The following is a 23,306-nucleotide window of genomic DNA, read 5'->3' on the forward strand; positions in this document are numbered from 1 at the left end:
TGCTCGTTCCACCCCCCCCCCGCCTTAATTGGTTCTCCTCCCTTCCAACGGTGTTGAGGCGGGTGGGAACAGCCGGGGGTTGAGGGTACTGTGCTAAAAGAGGTGGAGTTATGCAGATCTAAAACGCGTGGATTGCAGCAGCAGCAAGCCGAAAAGTGCAGGCATGTGAGGGATCTAGAGGTTGACAGCATGTCTTCTTAACGGGAGTCCAGGTGGCCATCTCCACAAATGGACTTTTCAGAATCCTTGGGTGGCACCGTAGTCGGAAACCAATTCTGGTTATCGCTTCTCGGCCTTTTGGCTAAGATCAAGTGTAGTATCTGTTCTTATCAGTTTAATATCTGATACGTCCCCTATCTGGGGACCATATATTAAATGGATTTTTAGAACAGGGAGATGGAAAAAGAGCTTGCTCTGTCCACTCCACGCATTGACCTGGTATTGCAGTATCTCCAGGACCGGTGCACCCCTTCTTTAATGCAGTTTCTAAAATCAGAAAGAATTGAATTCAATGCTTTTTGTTCATTTTGCTTGTTTGTCGGATTTTGGGATGGACTCTTTGGCTTTGCTTTTCTTCTCCTCATTGGATTTTTCATGTTAAAAGTTGCAGAAGCCAGATGACAAGCTCATTTTGGTTCAACTTCAGCAACTGTGCATTGCATTGCCATGTAATGTAATGTAATGCAATGCTATCTATCTAGCTCTCCCTCTATACTTCCTTTTGGATAAACAGACATATTAGGCAAGCATTTTGGAGCTTTCACCTAAATAACTACAGGTGGTGAGATAAGCTGCACAATATAATTGACCTTTCAGTATATTGTTGCACACACACCATCTATTTAGCAAATGCCCTTGTTATCAACAGCAGCCTTTTAAACTCACCTGAGCTAACAGGTATGTGAGCTGGTTACTCTGCTGCGCTTAAAATTTCTTTTTTGGTTTGCTACAATGCCTTTTCTGAAACGTTGTCTCCCTCTGCTGGAACACTGACTTCTTTCATTTAATGCCTGCAGACTATAAAAGAGAAACCAACCCAAAAAGTTTGGTTGATTAGTCTGTGGCATTCTTTTAAACTGTTGCTTATGGCGGTCTCTGTGAGCTTCTCAGTGACATTCAGCCATCCAGGTATCCCGCCTGCAGTAGACGGAATGTGGCAATGGAACGCTGGCTGCGCGTGTCATAATAGGCTCTGAGCCTTTATATACCTGCGCACAGCAGCAGCCACCTTCAGTCTGCTGCTGGACAGCCAGCAGCAGCAGCAGCAGGAGAGGTAATTAATCAGCAACCCTCCTGCTAAGGGTAGACAGCTGCTCGTTCCACCCCCCCCCCCGCCTTAATTGGTTCTCCTCCCTTCCAACGGTGTTGAGGCGGGTGGGAACAGCCGGGGGTTGAGGGTACTGTGCTAAAAGAGGTGGAGTTATGCAGATCTAAAACGCGTGGATTGCAGCAGCAGCAAGCCGAAAAGTGCAGGCATGTGAGGGATCTAGAGGTTGACAGCATGTCTTCTTAACGGGAGTCCAGGTGGCCATCTCCACAAATGGACTTTTCAGAATCCTTGGGTGGCACCGTAGTCGGAAACCAATTCTGGTTATCGCTTCTCGGCCTTTTGGCTAAGATCAAGTGTAGTATCTGTTCTTATCAGTTTAATATCTGATACGTCCCCTATCTGGGGACCATATATTAAATGGATTTTTAGAACAGGGAGATGGAAAAAGAGCTTGCTCTGTCCACTCCACGCATTGACCTGGTATTGCAGTATCTCCAGGACCGGTGCACCCCTTCTTTAATGCAGTTTCTAAAATCAGAAAGAATTGAATTCAATGCTTTTTGTTCATTTTGCTTGTTTGTCGGATTTTGGGATGGACTCTTTGGCTTTGCTTTTCTTCTCCTCATTGGATTTTTCATGTTAAAAGTTGCAGAAGCCAGATGACAAGCTCATTTTGGTTCAACTTCAGCAACTGTGCATTGCATTGCCATGTAATGTAATGTAATGCAATGCTATCTATCTAGCTCTCCCTCTATACTTCCTTTTGGATAAACAGACATATTAGGCAAGCATTTTGGAGCTTTCACCTAAATAACTACAGGTGGTGAGATAAGCTGCACAATATAATTGACCTTTCAGTATATTGTTGCACACACACCATCTATTTAGCAAATGCCCTTGTTATCAACAGCAGCCTTTTAAACTCACCTGAGCTAACAGGTATGTGAGCTGGTTACTCTGCTGCGCTTAAAATTTCTTTTTTGGTTTGCTACAATGCCTTTTCTGAAACGTTGTCTCCCTCTGCTGGAACACTGACTTCTTTCATTTAATGCCTGCAGACTATAAAAGAGAAACCAACCCAAAAAGTTTGGTTGATTAGTCTGTGGCATTCTTTTAAACTGTTGCTTATGGCGGTCTCTGTGAGCTTCTCAGTGACATTCAGCCATCCAGGTATCCCGCCTGCAGTAGACGGAATGTGGCAATGGAACGCTGGCTGCGCGTGTCATAATAGGCTCTGAGCCTTTATATACCTGCGCACAGCAGCAGCCACCTTCAGTCTGCTGCTGGACAGCCAGCAGCAGCAGCAGCAGGAGAGGTAATTAATCAGCAACCCTCCTGCTAAGGGTAGACAGCTGCTCGTTCCACCCCCCCCCGCCTTAATTGGTTCTCCTCCCTTCCAACGGTGTTGAGGCGGGTGGGAACAGCCGGGGGTTGAGGGTACTGTGCTAAAAGAGGTGGAGTTATGCAGATCTAAAACGCGTGGATTGCAGCAGCAGCAAGCCGAAAAGTGCAGGCATGTGAGGGATCTAGAGGTTGACAGCATGTCTTCTTAACGGGAGTCCAGGTGGCCATCTCCACAAATGGACTTTTCAGAATCCTTGGGTGGCACCTTAGTCGGAAACCAATTCTGGTTATCGCTTCTCGGCCTTTTGGCTAAGATCAAGTGTAGTATCTTTCGAAAAGGCGGTTTTGGATGTTGGCCGCCCTAGTAGATTGATACATTATGCACACTGGGGTTTAGGCGCTTGTTAGTACGCCAGGTGGCTAATATAGTCATCTGGTGGAAAGCATGGCCCCCCAGGATCGACGCCATTGGGCCGGGGAAGATCGAAAGCCCGAAGTGTGAAGTGCCCCAGGAGTGGTGACCCTGGGGTGCCTTAACTCACTGGGATTGGGAACCCCACTTGAGTTTATGGCACATTTGCACAAGCACTTCAAATTTTCTTTCTTCGCACACACCCTTATTCCGGGCCTTCTGGCCTTAGGATGGGGAATTTTTCAATTCCCGGTCGAAGGTCCGGGCAGTATTATACTGTGAAACCTTCACTATTTATTTAATTTCTTTGTCACTGTGTGTCCACTTATTCACGTGTGTCACGTCCTACTAGGATTTTGTCGGGATGCGGTTCCCTTACGGGTTCCTCTCTTGGCAGGTCTAGGGGGGGAGTGTGTGGCCATCAGGTTCCGCTCCCCCCTGAACCCCCCTGGCTCTCCTCTTTCGGGAGGAGAGCGTTGTTGGCTCCCCTCTTCCGGGAGGGGAGCACAGTCTTTAGCTCCCAGTGCCTTGCTTGGGTGAGAACTCGGGCAGGTGCTGGGGGTAAGATTGGGTCGCCTCTGGCTTCGGCTGGAGGTGGCTTTTTGTCCCTGTTCCTCGCTGTGGCCTTTTGGCTCGGAGGGACGGGGAATGGTTTGGGGGACCCTTCTCCTTTTGGAGAGGGTTTCAAGAAGACCAGCATCCTAGTGCACTTTTTTTGTGGCACTTGTCACTTTTTTAAGCGCACTCGGGTTTTGTACACGAATTCGGGCTTTCAAAAAAAAAAAAAAAAAATCTGTTCTTATCAGTTTAATATCTGATACGTCCCCTATCTGGGGACCATATATTAAATGGATTTTTAGAACAGGGAGATGGAAAAAGAGCTTGCTCTGTCCACTCCACGCATTGACCTGGTATTGCAGTATCTCCAGGACCGGTGCACCCCTTCTTTAATGCAGTTTCTAAAATCAGAAAGAATTGAATTCAATGCTTTTTGTTCATTTTGCTTGTTTGTCGGATTTTGGGATGGACTCTTTGGCTTTGCTTTTCTTCTCCTCATTGGATTTTTCATGTTAAAAGTTGCAGAAGCCAGATGACAAGCTCATTTTGGTTCAACTTCAGCAACTGTGCATTGCATTGCCATGTAATGTAATGTAATGCAATGCTATCTATCTAGCTCTCCCTCTATACTTCCTTTTGGATAAACAGACATATTAGGCAAGCATTTTGGAGCTTTCACCTAAATAACTACAGGTGGTGAGATAAGCTGCACAATATAATTGACCTTTCAGTATATTGTTGCACACACACCATCTATTTAGCAAATGCCCTTGTTATCAACAGCAGCCTTTTAAACTCACCTGAGCTAACAGGTATGTGAGCTGGTTACTCTGCTGCGCTTAAAATTTCTTTTTTGGTTTGCTACAATGCCTTTTCTGAAACGTTGTCTCCCTCTGCTGGAACACTGACTTCTTTCATTTAATGCCTGCAGACTATAAAAGAGAAACCAACCCAAAAAGTTTGGTTGATTAGTCTGTGGCATTCTTTTAAACTGTTGCTTATGGCGGTCTCTGTGAGCTTCTCAGTGACATTCAGCCATCCAGGTATCCCGCCTGCAGTAGACGGAATGTGGCAATGGAACGCTGGCTGCGCGTGTCATAATAGGCTCTGAGCCTTTATATACCTGCGCACAGCAGCAGCCACCTTCAGTCTGCTGCTGGACAGCCAGCAGCAGCAGCAGCAGGAGAGGTAATTAATCAGCAACCCTCCTGCTAAGGGTAGACAGCTGCTCGTTCCACCCCCCCCCCCGCCTTAATTGGTTCTCCTCCCTTCCAACGGTGTTGAGGCGGGTGGGAACAGCCGGGGGTTGAGGGTACTGTGCTAAAAGAGGTGGAGTTATGCAGATCTAAAACGCGTGGATTGCAGCAGCAGCAAGCCGAAAAGTGCAGGCATGTGAGGGATCTAGAGGTTGACAGCATGTCTTCTTAACGGGAGTCCAGGTGGCCATCTCCACAAATGGACTTTTCAGAATCCTTGGGTAGCACCGTAGTCGGAAACCAATTCTGGTTATCGCTTCTCGGCCTTTTGGCTAAGATCAAGTGTAGTATCTGTTCTTATCAGTTTAATATCTGATACGTCCCCTATCTGGGGACCATATATTAAATGGATTTTTAGAACAGGGAGATGGAAAAAGAGCTTGCTCTGTCCACTCCACGCATTGACCTGGTATTGCAGTATCTCCAGGACCGGTGCACCCCTTCTTTAATGCAGTTTCTAAAATCAGAAAGAATTGAATTCAATGCTTTTTGTTCATTTTGCTTGTTTGTCGGATTTTGGGATGGACTCTTTGGCTTTGCTTTTCTTCTCCTCATTGGATTTTTCATGTTAAAAGTTGCAGAAGCCAGATGACAAGCTCATTTTGGTTCAACTTCAGCAACTGTGCATTGCATTGCCATGTAATGTAATGTAATGCAATGCTATCTATCTAGCTCTCCCTCTATACTTCCTTTTGGATAAACAGACATATTAGGCAAGCATTTTGGAGCTTTCACCTAAATAACTACAGGTGGTGAGATAAGCTGCACAATATAATTGACCTTTCAGTATATTGTTGCACACACACCATCTATTTAGCAAATGCCCTTGTTATCAACAGCAGCCTTTTAAACTCACCTGAGCTAACAGGTATGTGAGCTGGTTACTCTGCTGCGCTTAAAATTTCTTTTTTGGTTTGCTACAATGCCTTTTCTGAAACGTTGTCTCCCTCTGCTGGAACACTGACTTCTTTCATTTAATGCCTGCAGACTATAAAAGAGAAACCAACCCAAAAAGTTTGGTTGATTAGTCTGTGGCATTCTTTTAAACTGTTGCTTATGGCGGTCTCTGTGAGCTTCTCAGTGACATTCAGCCATCCAGGTATCCCGCCTGCAGTAGACGGAATGTGGCAATGGAACGCTGGCTGCGCGTGTCATAATAGGCTCTGAGCCTTTATATACCTGCGCACAGCAGCAGCCACCTCAGTCTGCTGCTGGACAGCCAGCAGCAGCAGCAGCAGGAGAGGTAATTAAAAAGCAACCCTCCTGCTAAGGGTAGACAGCTGCTCGTTCCACCCCCCCCCCCCACCTTAATTGGTTCTCCTCCCTTCCAACGGTGTTGAGGCGGGTGGGAACAGCCGGGGGTTGAGGGTACTGTGCTAAAAGAGGTGGAGTTATGCAGATCTAAAACGCGTGGATTGCAGCAGCAGCAAGCCGAAAAGTGCAGGCATGTGAGGGATCTAGAGGTTGACAGCATGTCTTCTTAACGGGAGTCCAGGTGGCCATCTCCACAAATGGACTTTTCAGAATCCTTGGGTGGCACCGTAGTCGGAAACCAATTCTGGTTATCGCTTCTCGGCCTTTTGGCTAAGATCAAGTGTAGTATCTGTTCTTATCAGTTTAATATCTGATACGTCCCCTATCTGGGGACCATATATTAAATGGATTTTTAGAACAGGGAGATGGAAAAAGAGCTTGCTCTGTCCACTCCACGCATTGACCTGGTATTGCAGTATCTCCAGGACCGGTGCACCCCTTCTTTAATGCAGTTTCTAAAATCAGAAAGAATTGAATTCAATGCTTTTTGTTCATTTTGCTTGTTTGTCGGATTTTGGGATGGACTCTTTGGCTTTGCTTTTCTTCTCCTCATTGGATTTTTCATGTTAAAAGTTGCAGAAGCCAGATGACAAGCTCATTTTGGTTCAACTTCAGCAACTGTGCATTGCATTGCCATGTAATGTAATGTAATGCAATGCTATCTATCTAGCTCTCCCTCTATACTTCCTTTGGATAAACAGACATATTAGGCAAGCATTTTGGAGCTTTCACCTAAATAACTACAGGTGGTGAGATAAGCTGCACAATATAATTGACCTTTCAGTATATTGTTGCACACACACCATCTATTTAGCAAATGCCCTTGTTATCAACAGCAGCCTTTTAAACTCACCTGAGCTAACAGGTATGTGAGCTGGTTACTCTGCTGCACTTAAAATTTCTTTTTTGGTTTGCTACAATGCCTTTTCTGAAACGTTGTCTCCCTCTGCTGGAACACTGACTTCTTTCATTTAATGCCTGCAGACTATAAAAGAGAAACCAACCCAAAAAGTTTGGTTGATTAGTCTGTGGCATTCTTTTAAACTGTTGCTTATGGCGGTCTCTGTGAGCTTCTCAGTGACATTCAGCCATCCAGGTATCCCGCCTGCAGTAGACGGAATGTGGCAATGGAACGCTGGCTGCGCGTGTCATAATAGGCTCTGAGCCTTTATATACCTGCGCACAGCAGCAGCCACCTTCAGTCTGCTGCTGGACAGCCAGCAGCAGCAGCAGCAGGAGAGGTAATTAATCAGCAACCCTCCTGCTAAGGGTAGACAGCTGCTCGTTCCACCCCCCACCCCCCCCCCCGCCTTAATTGGTTCTCCTCCCTTCCAACGGTGTTGAGGCGGGTGGGAACAGCCGGGGGTTGAGGGTACTGTGCTAAAAGAGGTGGAGTTATGCAGATCTAAAACGCGTGGATTGCAGCAGCAGCAAGCCGAAAAGTGCAGGCATGTGAGGGATCTAGAGGTTGACAGCATGTCTTCTTAACGGGAGTCCAGGTGGCCATCTCCACAAATGGACTTTTCAGAATCCTTGGGTGGCACCGTAGTCGGAAACCAATTCTGGTTATCGCTTCTCGGCCTTTTGGCTAAGATCAAGTGTAGTATCTGTTCTTATCAGTTTAATATCTGATACGTCCCCTATCTGGGGACCATATATTAAATGGATTTTTAGAACAGGGAGATGGAAAAAGAGCTTGCTCTGTCCACTCCACGCATTGACCTGGTATTGCAGTATCTCCAGGACCGGTGCACCCCTTCTTTAATGCAGTTTCTAAAATCAGAAAGAATTGAATTCAATGCTTTTTGTTCATTTTGCTTGTTTGTCGGATTTTGGGATGGACTCTTTGGCTTTGCTTTTCTTCTCCTCATTGGATTTTTCATGTTAAAAGTTGCAGAAGCCAGATGACAAGCTCATTTTGGTTCCACTTCAGCAACTGTGCATTGCATTGCCATGTAATGTAATGTAATGCAATGCTATCTATCTAGCTCTCCCTCTATACTTCCTTTTGGATAAACAGACATATTAGGCAAGCATTTTGGAGCTTTCACCTAAATAACTACAGGTGGTGAGATAAGCTGCACAATATAATTGACCTTTCAGTATATTGTTGCACACACACCATCTATTTAGCAAATGCCCTTGTTATCAACAGCAGCCTTTTAAACTCACCTGAGCTAACAGGTATGTGAGCTGGTTACTCTGCTGCGCTTAAAATTTCTTTTTTGGTTTGCTACAATGCCTTTTCTGAAACGTTGTCTCCCTCTGCTGGTACACTGACTTCTTTCATTTAATGCCTGCAGACTATAAAAGAGAAACCAACCCAAAAAGTTTGGTTGATTAGTCTGTGGCATTCTTTTAAACTGTTGCTTATGGCGGTCTCTGTGAGCTTCTCAGTGACATTCAGCCATCCAGGTATCCCGCCTGCAGTAGACGGAATGTGGCAATGGAACGCTGGCTGCGCGTGTCATAATAGGCTCTGAGCCTTTATATACCTGCGCACAGCAGCAGCCACCTTCAGTCTGCTGCTGGACAGCCAGCAGCAGCAGCAGCAGGAGAGGTAATTAATCAGCAACCCTCCTGCTAAGGGTAGACAGCTGCTCGTTCCACCCCCCCCCCCGCCTTAATTGGTTCTCCTCCCTTCCAACGGTGTTGAGGCGGGTGGGAACAGCCGGGGGTTGAGGGTACTGTGCTAAAAGAGGTGGAGTTATGCAGATCTTAAACGCGTGGATTGCAGCAGCTGCAAGCCGAAAAGTGCAGGCATGTGAGGGATCTAGAGGTTGACAGCATGTCTTCTTAACGGGAGTCCAGGTGGCCATCTCCACAAATGGACTTTTCAGAATCCTTGGGTGGCACCGTAGTCGGAAACCAATTCTGGTTATCGCTTCTCGGCCTTTTGGCTAAGATCAAGTGTAGTATCTGTTCTTATCGGTTTAATATCTGATACGTCCCCTATCTGGGGACCATATATTAAATGGATTTTTAGAACAGGGAGATGGAAAAAGAGCTTGCTCTGTCCACTCCACGCATTGACCTGGTATTGCAGTATCTCCAGGACCGGTGCACCCCTTCTTTAATGCAGTTTCTAAAATCAGAAAGAATTGAATTCAATGCTTTTTGTTCATTTTGCTTGTTTGTCAGATTTTGGGATGGACTCTTTGGCTTTGCTTTTCTTCTCCTCATTGGATTTTTCATGTTAAAAGTTGCAGAAGCCAGATGACAAGCTCATTTTGGTTCAACTTCAGCAACTGTGCATTGCATTGCCATGTAATGTAATGTAATGCAATGCTATCTATCTAGCTCTCCCTCTATACTTCCTTTTGGATAAACAGACATATTAGGCAAGCATTTTGGAGCTTTCACCTAAATAACTACAGGTGGTGAGATAAGCTGCACAATATAATTGACCTTTCAGTATATTGTTGCACACACACCATCTATTTAGCAAATGCCCTTGTTATCAACAGCAGCCTTTTAAACTCACCTGAGCTAACAGGTATGTGAGCTGGTTACTCTGCTGCGCTTAAAATTTCTTTTTTGGTTTGCTACAATGCCTTTTCTGAAACGTTGTCTCCCTCTGCTGGAACACTGACTTCTTTCATTTAATGCCTGCAGACTATAAAAGAGAAACCAACCCAAAAAGTTTGGTTGATTAGTCTGTGGCATTCTTTTAAACTGTTGCTTATGGCGGTCTCTGTGAGCTTCTCAGTGACATTCAGCCATCCAGGTATCCCGCCTGCAGTAGACGGAATGTGGCAATGGAACGCTGGCTGCGCGTGTCATAATAGGCTCTGAGCCTTTATATACCTGCGCACAGAAGCAGCGACCTTCAGTCTGCTGCTGGACAGCCAGCAGCAGCAGCAGCAGGAGAGGTAATTAATCAGCAACCCTCCTGCTAAGGGTAGACAGCTGCTCGTTCCACCCCCCCCCCCCCGCCTTAATTGGTTCTCCTCCCTTCCAACGGTGTTGAGGCGGGTGGGAACAGCCGGGGGTTGAGGGTACTGTGCTAAAAGAGGTGGAGTTATGCAGATCTAAAACGCGTGGATTGCAGCAGCAGCAAGCCGAAAAGTGCAGGCATGTGAGGGATCTAGAGGTTGACAGCATGTCTTCTTAACGGGAGTCCAGGTGGCCATCTCCACAAATGGACTTTTCAGAATCCTTGGGTGGCACCGTAGTCGGAAACCAATTCTGGTTATCGCTTCTCGGCCTTTTGGCTAAGATCAAGTGTAGTATCTGTTCTTATCAGTTTAATATCTGATACGTCCCCTATCTGGGGACCATATATTAAATGGATTTTTAGAACAGGGAGATGGAAAAAGAGCTTGCTCTGTCCACTCCATGCATTGACCTGGTATTGCAGTATCTCCAGGACCGGTGCACCCCTTCTTTAATGCAGTTTCTAAAATCAGAAAGAATTGAATTCAATGCTTTTTGTTCATTTTGCTTGTTTGTCGGATTTTGGGATGGACTCTTTGGCTTTGCTTTTCTTCTCCTCATTGGATTTTTCATGTTAAAAGTTGCAGAAGCCAGATGACAAGCTCATTTTGGTTCAACTTCAGCAACTGTGCATTGCATTGCCATGTAATGTAATGTAATGCAATGCTATCTATCTAGCTCTCCCTCTATACTTCCTTTTGGATAAACAGACATATTAGGCAAGCATTTTGGAGCTTTCACCTAAATAACTACAGGTGGTGAGATAAGCTGCACAATATAATTGACCTTTCAGTATATTGTTGCACACACACCATCTATTTAGCAAATGCCCTTGTTATCAACAGCAGCCTTTTAAACTCACCTGAGCTAACAGGTATGTGAGCTGGTTACTCTGCTGCGCTTAAAATTTCTTTTTTGGTTTGCTACAATGCCTTTTCTGAAACGTTGTCTCCCTCTGCTGGAACACTGACTTCTTTCATTTAATGCCTGCAGACTATAAAAGAGAAACCAACCCAAAAAGTTTGGTTGATTAGTCTGTGGCATTCTTTTAAACTGTTGCTTATGGCGGTCTCTGTGAGCTTCTCAGTGACATTCAGCCATCCAGGTATCCCGCCTGCAGTAGACGGAATGTGGCAATGGAACGCTGGCTGCGCGTGTCATAATAGGCTCTGAGCCTTTATATACCTGCGCACAGCAGCAGCCACCTTCAGTCTGCTGCTGGACAGCCAGCAGCAGCAGCAGCAGGAGAGGTAATTAATCAGCAACCCTCCTGCTAAGGGTAGACAGCTGCTCGTTCCACCCCCCCCCCCCGCCTTAATTGGTTCTCCTCCCTTCCAACGGTGTTGAGGCGGGTGGGAACAGCCGGGGGTTGAGGGTACTGTGCTAAAAGAGGTGGAGTTATGCAGATCTAAAACGCGTGGATTGCAGCAGCAGCAAGCCGAAAAGTGCAGGCATGTGAGGGATCTAGAGGTTGACAGCATGTCTTCTTAACGGGAGTCCAGGTGGCCATCTCCACAAATGGACTTTTCAGAATCCTTGGGTGGCACCGTAGTCGGAAACCAATTCTGGTTATCGCTTCTCGGCCTTTTGGCTAAGATCAAGTGTAGTATCTGTTCTTATCAGTTTAATATCTGATACGTCCCCTATCTGGGGACCATATATTAAATGGATTTTTAGAACAGGGAGATGGAAAAAGAGCTTGCTCTGTCCACTCCACGCATTGACCTGGTATTGCAGTATCTCCAGGACCGGTGCACCCCTTCTTTAATGCAGTTTCTAAAATCAGAAAGAATTGAATTCAATGCTTTTTGTTCATTTTGCTTGTTTGTCAGATTTTGGGATGGACTCTTTGGCTTTGCTTTTCTTCTCCTCATTGGATTTTTCATGTTAAAAGTTGCAGAAGCCAGATGACAAGCTCATTTTGGTTCAACTTCAGCAACTGTGCATTGCATTGCCATGTAATGTAATGTAATGCAATGCTATCTATCTAGCTCTCCCTCTATACTTCCTTTTGGATAAACAGACATATTAGGCAAGCATTTTGGAGCTTTCACCTAAATAACTACAGGTGGTGAGATAAGCTGCACAATATAATTGACCTTTCAGTATATTGTTGCACACACACCATCTATTTAGCAAATGCCCTTGTTATCAACAGCAGCCTTTTAAACTCACCTGAGCTAACAGGTATGTGAGCTGGTTACTCTGCTGCGCTTAAAATTTCTTTTTTGGTTTGCTACAATGCCTTTTCTGAAACGTTGTCTCCCTCTGCTGGAACACTGACTTCTTTCATTTAATGCCTGCAGACTATAAAAGAGAAACCAACCCAAAAAGTTTGGTTGATTAGTCTGTGGCATTCTTTTAAACTGTTGCTTATGGCGGTCTCTGTGAGCTTCTCAGTGACATTCAGCCATCCAGGTATCCCGCCTGCAGTAGACGGAATGTGGCAATGGAACGCTGGCTGCGCGTGTCATAATAGGCTCTGAGCCTTTATATACCTGCGCACAGAAGCAGCGACCTTCAGTCTGCTGCTGGACAGCCAGCAGCAGCAGCAGCAGGAGAGGTAATTAATCAGCAACCCTCCTGCTAAGGGTAGACAGCTGCTCGTTCCACCCCCCCCCCCCCGCCTTAATTGGTTCTCCTCCCTTCCAACGGTGTTGAGGCGGGTGGGAACAGCCGGGGGTTGAGGGTACTGTGCTAAAAGAGGTGGAGTTATGCAGATCTAAAACGCGTGGATTGCAGCAGCAGCAAGCCGAAAAGTGCAGGCATGTGAGGGATCTAGAGGTTGACAGCATGTCTTCTTAACGGGAGTCCAGGTGGCCATCTCCACAAATGGACTTTTCAGAATCCTTGGGTGGCACCGTAGTCGGAAACCAATTCTGGTTATCGCTTCTCGGCCTTTTGGCTAAGATCAAGTGTAGTATCTGTTCTTATCAGTTTAATATCTGATACGTCCCCTATCTGGGGACCATATATTAAATGGATTTTTAGAACAGGGAGATGGAAAAAGAGCTTGCTCTGTCCACTCCACGCATTGACCTGGTATTGCAGTATCTCCAGGACCGGTGCACCCCTTCTTTAATGCAGTTTCTAAAATCAGAAAGAATTGAATTCAATGCTTTTTGTTCATTTTGCTTGTTTGTCGGATTTTGGGATGGACTCTTTGGCTTTGCTTTTCTTCTCCTCATTGGATTTTTCATGTTAAAAGTTGCAGAAGCCAGATGACAAGCTCATTTTGGTTCAACTTCAGCAACTGTGCATTGCATTGCCATGTAATGTAATGTAATGCAATGCTATCTATCTAGCTCTCCCTCTATACTTCCTTTTGGATAAACAGACATATTAGGCAAGCATTTTGGAGCTTTCACCTAAATAACTACAGGTGGTGAGATAAGCTGCACAATATAATTGACCTTTCAGTATATTGTTGCACACACACCATCTATTTAGCAAATGCCCTTGTTATCAACAGCAGCCTTTTAAACTCACCTGAGCTAACAGGTATGTGAGCTGGTTACTCTGCTGCGCTTAAAATTTCTTTTTTGGTTTGCTACAATGCCTTTTCTGAAACGTTGTCTCCCTCTGCTGGAACACTGACTTCTTTCATTTAATGCCTGCAGACTATAAAAGAGAAACCAACCCAAAAAGTTTGGTTGATTAGTCTGTGGCATTCTTTTAAACTGTTGCTTATGGCGGTCTCTGTGAGCTTCTCAGTGACATTCAGCCATCCAGGTATCCCGCCTGCAGTAGACGGAATGTGGCAATGGAACGCTGGCTGCGCGTGTCATAATAGGCTCTGAGCCTTTATATACCTGCGCACAGCAGCAGCCACCTTCAGTCTGCTGCTGGACAGCCAGCAGCAGCAGCAGCAGGAGAGGTAATTAATCAGCAACCCTCCTGCTAAGGGTAGACAGCTGCTCGTTCCACCCCCCCCCCCCGCCTTAATTGGTTCTCCTCCCTTCCAACGGTGTTGAGGCGGGTGGGAACAGCCGGGGGTTGAGGGTACTGTGCTAAAAGAGGTGGAGTTATGCAGATCTAAAACGCGTGGATTGCAGCAGCAGCAAGCCGAAAAGTGCAGGCATGTGAGGGATCTAGAGGTTGACAGCATGTCTTCTTAACGGGAGTCCAGGTGGCCATCTCCACAAATGGACTTTTCAGAATCCTTGGGTGGCACCGTAGTCGGAAACCAATTCTGGTTATCGCTTCTCGGCCTTTTGGCTAAGATCAAGTGTAGTATCTGTTCTTATCAGTTTAATATCTGATACGTCCCCTATCTGGGGACCATATATTAAATGGATTTTTAGAACAGGGAGATGGAAAAAGAGCTTGCTCTGTCCACTCCACGCATTGACCTGGTATTGCAGTATCTCCAGGACAGGTGCACCCCTTCTTTAATGCAGTTTCTAAAATCAGAAAGAATTGAATTCAATGCTTTTTGTTCATTTTGCTTGTTTGTCGGATTTTGGGATGGACTCTTTGGCTTTGCTTTTCTTCTCCTCATTGGATTTTTCATGTTAAAAGTTGCAGAAGCCAGATGACAAGCTCATTTTGGTTCAACTTCAGCAACTGTGCATTGCATTGCCATGTAATGTAATGTAATGCAATGCTATCTATCTAGCTCTCCCTCTATACTTCCTTTTGGATAAACAGACATATTAGGCAAGCATTTTGGAGCTTTCACCTAAATAACTACAGGTGGTGAGATAAGCTGCACAATATAATTGACCTTTCAGTATATTGTTGCACACACACCATCTATTTAGCAAATGCCCTTGTTATCAACAGCAGCCTTTTAAACTCACCTGAGCTAACAGGTATGTGAGCTGGTTACTCTGCTGCGCTTAAAATTTCTTTTTTGGTTTGCTACAATGCCTTTTCTGAAACGTTGTCTCCCTCTGCTGGAACACTGACTTCTTTCATTTAATGCCTGCAGACTATAAAAGAGAAACCAACCCAAAAAGTTTGGTTGATTAGTCTGTGGCATTCTTTTAAACTGTTGCTTATGGCGGTCTCTGTGAGCTTCTCAGTGACATTCAGCCATCCAGGTATCCCGCCTGCAGTAGACGGAATGTGGCAATGGAACGCTGGCTGCGCGTGTCATAATAGGCTCTGAGCCTTTATATACCTGCGCACAGCAGCAGCCACCTTCAGTCTGCTGCTGGACAGCCAGCAGCAGCAGCAGCAGGAGAGGTAATTAATCAGCAACCCTCCTGCTAAGGGTAGACAGCTGCTCGTTCCACCCCCCCCCCCCGCCTTAATTGGTTCTCCTCCCTTCCAACGGTGTTGAGGCGGGTGGGAACAGCCGGGGGTTGAGGGTACTGTGCTAAAAGAGGTGGAGTTATGCAGATCTAAAACGCGTGGATTGCAGCAGCAGCAAGCCGAAAAGTGCAGGCATGTGAGGGATCTAGAGGTTGACAGCATGTCTTCTTAACGGGAGTCCAGGTGGCCATCTCCACAAATGGACTTTTCAGAATCCTTGGGTGGCACCGTAGTCGGAAACCAATTCTGGTTATCGCTTCTCGGCCTTTTGGCTAAGATCAAGTGTAGTATCTGTTCTTATCAGTTTAATATCTGATACGTCCCCTATCTGGGGACCATATATTAAATGGATTTTTAGAACAGGGAGATGGAAAAAGAGCTTGCTCTGTCCACTCCACGCATTGACCTGGTATTGCAGTATCTCCAGGACCGGTGCACCCCTTCTTTAATGCAGTTTCTAAAATCAGAAAGAATTGAATTCAATGCTTTTTGTTCATTTTGCTTGTTTGTCGGATTTTGGGATGGACTCTTTGGCTTTGCTTTTCTTCTCCTCATTGGATTTTTCATGTTAAAAGTTGCAGAAGCCAGATGACAAGCTCATTTTGGTTCAACTTCAGCAACTGTGCATTGCATTGCCATGTAATGTAATGTAATGCAATGCTATCTATCTAGCTCTCCCTCTATACTTCCTTTTGGATAAACAGACATATTAGGCAAGCATTTTGGAGCTTTCACCTAAATAACTACAGGTGGTGAGATAAGCTGCACAATATAATTGACCTTTCAGTATATTGTTGCACACACACCATCTATTTAGCAAATGCCCTTGTTATCAACAGCAGCCTTTTAAACTCACCTGAGCTAACAGGTATGTGAGCTGGTTACTCTGCTGCGCTTAAAATTTCTTTTTTGGTTTGCTACAATGCCTTTTCTGAAACGTTGTCTCCCTCTGCTGGAACACTGACTTCTTTCATTTAATGCCTGCAGACTATAAAAGAGAAACCAACCCAAAAAGTTTGGTTGATTAGTCTGTGGCATTCTTTTAAACTGTTGCTTATGGCGGTCTCTGTGAGCTTCTCAGTGACATTCAGCCATCCAGGTATCCCGCCTGCAGTAGACGGAATGTGGCAATGGAACGCTGGCTGCGCGTGTCATAATAGGCTCTGAGCCTTTATATACCTGCGCACAGCAGCAGCCACCTTCAGTCTGCTGCTGGACAGCCAGCAGCAGCAGCAGCAGGAGAGGTAATTAATCAGCAACCCTCCTGCTAAGGGTAGACAGCTGCTCGTTCCACCCCCCCCCCCCGCCTTAATTGGTTCTCCTCCCTTCCAACGCTGTTGAGGCGGGTGGGAACAGCCGGGGGTTGAGGGTACTGTGCTAAAAGAGGTGGAGTTATGCAGATCTAAAACGCGTGGATTGCAGCAGCAGCAAGCCGAAAAGTGCAGGCATGTGAGGGATCTAGAGGTTGACAGCATGTCTTCTTAACGGGAGTCCAGGTGGCCATCTCCACAAATGGACTTTTCAGAATCCTTGGGTGGCACCGTAGTCGGAAACCAATTCTGGTTATCGCTTCTCGGCCTTTTGGCTAAGATCAAGTGTAGTATCTGTTCTTATCAGTTTAATATCTGATACGTCCCCTATCTGGGGACCATATATTAAATGGATTTTTAGAACAGGGAGATGGAAAAAGAGCTTGCTCTGTCCACTCCACGCATTGACCTGGTATTGCAGTATCTCCAGGACCGGTGCACCCCTTCTTTAATGCAGTTTCTAAAATCAGAAAGAATTGAATTCAATGCTTTTTGTTCATTTTGCTTGTTTGTCGGATTTTGGGATGGACTCTTTGGCTTTGCTTTTCTTCTCCTCATTGGATTTTTCATGTTAAAAGTTGCAGAAGCCAGATGACAAGCTCATTTTGGTTCAACTTCAGCAACTGTGCATTGCATTGCCATGTAATGTAATGTAATGCAATGCTATCTATCTAGCTCTCCCTCTATACTTCCTTTTGGATAAACAGACATATTAGGCAAGCATTTTGGAGCTTTCACCTAAATAACTACAGGTGGTGAGATAAGCTGCACAATATAATTGACCTTTCAGTATATTGTTGCACACACACCATCTATTTAGCAAATGCCCTTGTTATCAACAGCAGCCTTTTAAACTCACCTGAGCTAACAGGTATGTGAGCTGGTTACTCTGCTGCGCTTAAAATTTCTTTTTTGGTTTGCTACAATGCCTTTTCTGAAACGTTGTCTCCCTCTGCTGGAACACTGACTTCTTTCATTTAATGCCTGCAGACTATAAAAGAGAAACCAACCCAAAAAGTTTGGTTGATTAGTCTGTGGCATTCTTTTAAACTGTTGCTTATGGCGGTCTCTGTGAGCTTCTCAGTGACATTCAGCCATCCAGGTATCCCGCCTGCAGTAGACGGAATGTGGCAATGGAACGCTGGCTGCGCGTGTCATAATAGGCTCTGAGCCTTTATATACCTGCGCACAGCAGCAGCCACCTTCAGTCTGCTGATGGACAGCCAGCAGCAGCAGCAGCAGGAGAGGTAATTAATCAGCAACCCTCCTGCTAAGGGTAGACAGCTGCTCGTTCCACCCCCCCCCCCCGCCTTAATTGGTTCTCCTCCCTTCCAACGGTGTTGAGGCGGGTGGGAACAGCCGGGGGTTGAGGGTACTGTGCTAAAAGAGGTGGAGTTATGCAGATCTAAAACGCGTGGATTGCAGCAGCAGCAAGCCGAAAAGTGCAGGCATGTGAGGGATCTAGAGGTTGACAGCATGTCTTCTTAACGGGAGTCCAGGTGGCCATCTCCACAAATGGACTTTTCAGAATCCTTGGGTGGCACCGTAGTCGGAAACCAATTCTGGTTATCGCTTCTCGGCCTTTTGGCTAAGATCAAGTGTAGTATCTGTTCTTATCAGTTTAATATCTGATACGTCCCCTATCTGGGGACCATATATTAAATGGATTTTTAGAACAGGGAGATGGAAAAAGAGCTTGCTCTGTCCACTCCACGCATTGACCTGGTATTGCAGTATCTCCAGGACCGGTGCACCCCTTCTTTAATGCAGTTTCTAAAATCAGAAAGAATTGAATTCAATGCTTTTTGTTCATTTTGCTTGTTTGTCGGATTTTGGGATGGACTCTTTGGCTTTGCTTTTCTTCTCCTCATTGGATTTTTCATGTTAAAAGTTGCAGAAGCCAGATGACAAGCTCATTTTGGTTCAACTTCAGCAACTGTGCATTGCATTGCCATGTAATGTAATGTAATGCAATGCTATCTATCTAGCTCTCCCTCTATACTTCCTTTTGGATAAACAGACATATTAGGCAAGCATTTTGGAGCTTTCACCTAAATAACTACAGGTGGTGAGATAAGCTGCACAATATAATTGACCTTTCAGTATATTGTTGCACACACACCATCTATTTAGCAAATGCCCTTGTTATCAACAGCAGCCTTTTAAACTCACCTGAGCTAACAGGTATGTGAGCTGGTTACTCTGCTGCGCTTAAAATTTCTTTTTTGGTTTGCTACAATGCCTTTTCTGAAACGTTGTCTCCCTCTGCTGGAACACTGACTTCTTTCATTTAATGCCTGCAGACTATAAAAGAGAAACCAACCCAAAAAGTTTGGTTGATTAGTCTGTGGCATTCTTTTAAACTGTTGCTTATGGCGGTCTCTGTGAGCTTCTCAGTGACATTCAGCCATCCAGGTATCCCGCCTGCAGTAGACGGAATGTGGCAATGGAACGCTGGCTGCGCGTGTCATAATAGGCTCTGAGCCTTTATATACCTGCGCACAGCAGCAGCCACCTTCAGTCTGCTGCTGGACAGCCAGCAGCAGCAGCAGCAGGAGAGGTAATTAATCAGCAACCCTCCTGCTAAGGGTAGACAGCTGCTCGTTCCACCCCCCCCCCCGCCTTAATTGGTTCTCCTCCCTTCCAACGGTGTTGAGGCGGGTGGGAACAGCCGGGGGTTGAGGGTACTGTGCTAAAAGAGGTGGAGTTATGCAGATCTAAAACGCGTGGATTGCAGCAGCAGCAAGCCGAAAAGTGCAGGCATGTGAGGGATCTAGAGGTTGACAGCATGTCTTCTTAACGGGAGTCCAGGTGGCCATCTCCACAAATGGACTTTTCAGAATCCTTGGGTGGCACCGTAGTCGGAAACCAATTCTGGTTATCGCTTCTCGGCCTTTTGGCTAAGATCAAGTGTAGTATCTGTTCTTATCAGTTTAATATCTGATACGTCCCCTATCTGGGGACCAAACCATATATTAAATGGATTTTTAGAACAGGGAGATGGAAAAAGAGCTTGCTCTGTCCACTCCACGCATTGACCTGGTATTGCAGTATCTCCAGGACAGGTGCACCCCTTCTTTAATGCAGTTTCTAAAATCAGAAAGAATTGAATTCAATGCTTTTTGTTCATTTTGCTTGTTTGTCGGATTTTGGGATGGACTCTTTGGCTTTGCTTTTCTTCTCCTCATTGGATTTTTCATGTTAAAAGTTGCAGAAGCCAGATGACAAGCTTAAGGATGTCCTTAAGGACAAAAATGTCCAGGAAGGATGGGAAATTTTTAAAAATGAGATTCTCAAAGCACAATCGTTAACAATCCCGAAAAGTAGGAAGAATGGGAAGCATTTAAGGAAACCAGGATGGATGAACACAGAACTTAAATACATGCTAAAAAGAAAGAAAGAAATGTTTATTAAATGGAAAGAGGGAGGCATATCTAAAGAAGATTATAATGCAGTCTGCAGATCCTGCAGGGCACGTATCAGGTTAGCTAAAGCTGACAATGAATTAAGGCTTGCAAGAGATGTCAAAAGCAATAAAAAAGGATTTTGGGGGTATGTCAAAAGTAAAAGAAAAGTCAAAGATGCTATAGGATTTTTACAGGATGAAAATGGTGAAATGGTAAGAGAGGATGTTGAGAAGGCCGAACTTTTTAATTCCTATTTTGCATCTGTTTTCTCTCAGAAAGAAAATGTAACATCAACTGATCTTCACTGTCCTTTTAAAGGAATAGAGGAATCCAAGTTATCTGTAAACAGAAAGATTGTGAGGGAATATTTAGCCAACATAAATGAGTTCAAGTCACCAGGTCCAGATGAATTACACCCCAGAGTACTGAAGGAGATCGTAGAAGAAATTTTAGAACCACTCTCCATAATCTTTGAAAATTCTTGGAGAACAGGAGAAGTCCCAGAAGACTGGAGAAGAGCAAAAGTTGTTCCTATCTTCAAAAAGGGGAAGAAGGTGGACCCAGGGAACTATAGGCCGGTGAGTCTGACTTCTATACCAGGAAAGATCTTTGAACAAATTATTAAACAACATGTATGTAAGTACATGGATAAGAATGAAGTGATTAACCAGAGTCAGCATGGGTTTGTAACTAACAAGTCATGTCAGACTAACTTAATTTCCTTCTATGACAGAATCACTGACTGGGTGGATCAGGGAAATGCTGTAGATATAGTATATCTTGACTTCAGCAAAGCATTTGACAAAGTATCTCACACCATCCTTATTGAAAAAATGACCAAGTATGCAATGGACCAGGCAACTGTTAGGTGGATTCATAACTGGCTTAGTGATCGGACTCAAAGGGTGGTTGTAAATGGCTTCACATCCAGCTGGATGAATGTCTCAAGTGGGGTACCACAGGGCTCCGTCCTGGGACCTGTATTGTTCAACATCTTTATCAATGATTTAGATGAAGGAATTGAGGGTAAACTGATTAAATTTGCTGATGACACAAAGCTAGGAAGGATAGCTAATACTAGAGAAGAGAGAGAGAGGATTCAAAAAGACCTAAATAAACTGGAGCAGTGGGCAGCAACCAACAGAATGTTTTTTAACAGGGAAAAATGCAAAGTACTACATCTGGGCAATAAAAATGAAAAAAGCATATACAGAATGGGAGGAATAGAGCTAAGCAACAGTACATGTGAAAAAGACTTAGGTATACTAATAGATCATAGACTGAACATGAGTCAACAGTGTGATGCAGCAGCAAAAAAGGCAAATACAATTCTGGGATGTATTAACAGAAGCATACAGTCTAGATCACGTGAAGTCATTATCGGTCTTTACTCCTCTTTGGTCAGACCTCATCTGGAATACTGTGTACAGTTTTGGGCACCACATTTTAAAAAAGACATAGACAAACTGGAGCAAGTTCAGAGAAGAGCGACCAGAATGGTGACTGGTCTGCAAACCATGTCCTATGAGGAACGGTTGCAGGATTTGGGAATGTTTAGCTTGCAAAAAAGAAGACTGAGAGGAGACTTAATAGCTGTCTACAAATATGTCAAGGGCTGTCACATTGTAGAAGGATCATCTTTATTCTCATTTGCACAAGGAAAGACTAGAAGCAATGGAATGAAACTAAATGGGAGGAGACACAGATTAGATATTAGAAAAAACTTTTTGACAGTTAGGGTGATTAATGAGTGGAACAGGCTGCCACGAGAGGTGGTGAGTTCCCCTTCAATGGACGTCTTCAAACAGAGGCTGGACAGACATCTGTCTGAGATGATCTAGTGAATCCTGCTTTGAGCAGGGGGTTGGACCAGATGACCCAGGAGGTCCCTTCCAACTCTACCATTCTATGATTCTATGATTCTATGATTCTATGATTCTATGATTTTGGTTCAACTTCAGCAACTGTGCATTGCATTGCCATGTAATGTAATGTAATGCAATGCTATCTATCTAGCTCTCCCTCTATACTTCCTTTTGGATAAACAGACATATTAGGCAAGCATTTTGGAGCTTTCACCTAAATAACTACAGGTGGTGAGATAAGCTGCACAATATAATTGACCTTTCAGTATATTGTTGCACACACACCATCTATTTAGCAAATGCCCTTGTTATCAACAGCAGCCTTTTAAACTCACCTGAGCTAACAGGTATGTGAGCTGGTTACTCTGCTGCGCTTAAAATTTCTTTTTTGGCTTGCTACAATGCCTTTTCTGAAACGTTGTCTCCCTCTGCTGGAACACTGACTTCTTTCATTTAATGCCTGCAGACTATAAAAGAGAAACCAACCCAAAAAGTTTGGTTGATTAGTCTGTGGCATTCTTTTAAACTGTTGCTTATGGCGGTCTCTGTGAGCTTCTCAGTGACATTCAGCCATCCAGGTATCCCGCCTGCAGTAGACGGAATGTGGCAATGGAACGCTGGCTGCGCGTGTCATAATAGGCTCTGAGCCTTTATATACCTGCGCACAGCAGCAGCCACCTTCAGTCTGCTGCTGGACAGCCAGCAGCAGCAGCAGGAGAGGTAATTAATCAGCAACCCTCCTGCTAAGGGTAGACAGCTGCTCGTTCCCCCCCCCCCCCCCCGCCTTAATTGGTTCTCCTCCCTTCCAACGGTGTTGAGGCGGGTGGGAACAGCCGGGGGTTGAGGGTACTGTGCTAAAAGAGGTGGAGTTATGCAGATCTAAAACGCGTGGATTGCAGCAGCAGCAAGCCGAAAAGTGCAGGCATGTGAGGGATCTAGAGGTTGACAGCATGTCTTCTTAACGGGAGTCCAGGTGGCCATCTCCACAAATGGACTTTTCAGAATCCTTGGGTGGCACCGTAGTCGGAAACCAATTCTGGTTATCGCTTCTCGGCCTTTTGGCTAAGATCAAGTGTAGTATCTGTTCTTATCAGTTTAATATCTGATACGTCCCCTATCTGGGGACCATATATTAAATGGATTTTTAGAACAGGGAGATGGAAAAAGAGCTTGCTCTGTCCACTCCACGCATTGACCTGGTATTGCAGTATCTCCAGGACCGGTGCACCCCTTCTTTAATGCAGTTTCTAAAATCAGAAAGAATTGAATTCAATGCTTTTTGTTCATTTTGCTTGTTTGTCGGATTTTGGGATGGACTCTTTGGCTTTGCTTTTCTTCTCCTCATTGGATTTTTCATGTTAAAAGTTGCAGAAGC

At 44.9% G+C, this 23,306-nt stretch overlaps 16 non-coding genes and 1 pseudogene across 16 annotated transcripts; all 17 read left to right on the top strand.

Annotated features, from left to right (window-relative positions):
• Nucleotides 1–281: 281 nt before the first annotated feature.
• LOC141213386 (U2 spliceosomal RNA) lies at nt 282–472 on the top strand. Its single transcript, XR_012282889.1, has one exon. It is a non-coding gene; the product is annotated as a U2 spliceosomal RNA (small nuclear RNA).
• A 1,121-nt stretch (nt 473–1,593) lies between these two features.
• LOC141213387 (U2 spliceosomal RNA) lies at nt 1,594–1,784 on the top strand. The gene has a single exon (XR_012282890.1). It is a non-coding gene; the product is annotated as a U2 spliceosomal RNA (small nuclear RNA).
• Nucleotides 1,785–2,903: 1,119 nt separating this feature from the next.
• LOC141213557 (U2 spliceosomal RNA) lies at nt 2,904–2,995 on the top strand (annotated as a pseudogene).
• Nucleotides 2,996–3,789: 794 nt separating this feature from the next.
• Nucleotides 3,790–3,971, top strand: LOC141213534 (U2 spliceosomal RNA). The gene has a single exon (XR_012283029.1). It is a non-coding gene; the product is annotated as a U2 spliceosomal RNA (small nuclear RNA).
• Nucleotides 3,972–5,092: 1,121 nt separating this feature from the next.
• LOC141213388 (U2 spliceosomal RNA) lies at nt 5,093–5,283 on the top strand. The gene has a single exon (XR_012282891.1). It is a non-coding gene; the product is annotated as a U2 spliceosomal RNA (small nuclear RNA).
• Nucleotides 5,284–6,404: 1,121 nt separating this feature from the next.
• Nucleotides 6,405–6,595, top strand: LOC141213389 (U2 spliceosomal RNA). The gene has a single exon (XR_012282892.1). It is a non-coding gene; the product is annotated as a U2 spliceosomal RNA (small nuclear RNA).
• Nucleotides 6,596–7,722: 1,127 nt separating this feature from the next.
• LOC141213391 (U2 spliceosomal RNA) lies at nt 7,723–7,913 on the top strand. Its single transcript, XR_012282893.1, has one exon. It is a non-coding gene; the product is annotated as a U2 spliceosomal RNA (small nuclear RNA).
• Nucleotides 7,914–9,034: 1,121 nt separating this feature from the next.
• Nucleotides 9,035–9,225, top strand: LOC141213476 (U2 spliceosomal RNA). Its single transcript, XR_012282976.1, has one exon. It is a non-coding gene; the product is annotated as a U2 spliceosomal RNA (small nuclear RNA).
• A 1,123-nt stretch (nt 9,226–10,348) lies between these two features.
• LOC141213446 (U2 spliceosomal RNA) lies at nt 10,349–10,539 on the top strand. Its single transcript, XR_012282948.1, has one exon. It is a non-coding gene; the product is annotated as a U2 spliceosomal RNA (small nuclear RNA).
• Nucleotides 10,540–11,661: 1,122 nt separating this feature from the next.
• On the top strand, nt 11,662–11,852 carry LOC141213392 (U2 spliceosomal RNA). The gene has a single exon (XR_012282894.1). It is a non-coding gene; the product is annotated as a U2 spliceosomal RNA (small nuclear RNA).
• A 1,123-nt stretch (nt 11,853–12,975) lies between these two features.
• LOC141213393 (U2 spliceosomal RNA) lies at nt 12,976–13,166 on the top strand. Its single transcript, XR_012282895.1, has one exon. It is a non-coding gene; the product is annotated as a U2 spliceosomal RNA (small nuclear RNA).
• A 1,122-nt stretch (nt 13,167–14,288) lies between these two features.
• On the top strand, nt 14,289–14,479 carry LOC141213475 (U2 spliceosomal RNA). The gene has a single exon (XR_012282975.1). It is a non-coding gene; the product is annotated as a U2 spliceosomal RNA (small nuclear RNA).
• Nucleotides 14,480–15,601: 1,122 nt separating this feature from the next.
• On the top strand, nt 15,602–15,792 carry LOC141213394 (U2 spliceosomal RNA). Its single transcript, XR_012282896.1, has one exon. It is a non-coding gene; the product is annotated as a U2 spliceosomal RNA (small nuclear RNA).
• A 1,122-nt stretch (nt 15,793–16,914) lies between these two features.
• On the top strand, nt 16,915–17,105 carry LOC141213395 (U2 spliceosomal RNA). Its single transcript, XR_012282897.1, has one exon. It is a non-coding gene; the product is annotated as a U2 spliceosomal RNA (small nuclear RNA).
• Nucleotides 17,106–18,227: 1,122 nt separating this feature from the next.
• LOC141213397 (U2 spliceosomal RNA) lies at nt 18,228–18,418 on the top strand. Its single transcript, XR_012282898.1, has one exon. It is a non-coding gene; the product is annotated as a U2 spliceosomal RNA (small nuclear RNA).
• A 1,121-nt stretch (nt 18,419–19,539) lies between these two features.
• Nucleotides 19,540–19,735, top strand: LOC141213496 (U2 spliceosomal RNA). The gene has a single exon (XR_012282996.1). It is a non-coding gene; the product is annotated as a U2 spliceosomal RNA (small nuclear RNA).
• Nucleotides 19,736–22,973: 3,238 nt separating this feature from the next.
• On the top strand, nt 22,974–23,164 carry LOC141213399 (U2 spliceosomal RNA). Its single transcript, XR_012282900.1, has one exon. It is a non-coding gene; the product is annotated as a U2 spliceosomal RNA (small nuclear RNA).
• The last annotated feature ends 142 nt before the right edge of the window (nt 23,165–23,306 follow it).

This window comes from Phyllobates terribilis, unplaced genomic scaffold (genome assembly GCF_046119375.1).
Source record: "Phyllobates terribilis strain yellow unplaced genomic scaffold, ASM4611937v1 Scaffold_196__1_contigs__length_3587587, whole genome shotgun sequence".
Classification (NCBI taxonomy): domain Eukaryota; kingdom Metazoa; phylum Chordata; class Amphibia; order Anura; family Dendrobatidae; genus Phyllobates; species Phyllobates terribilis.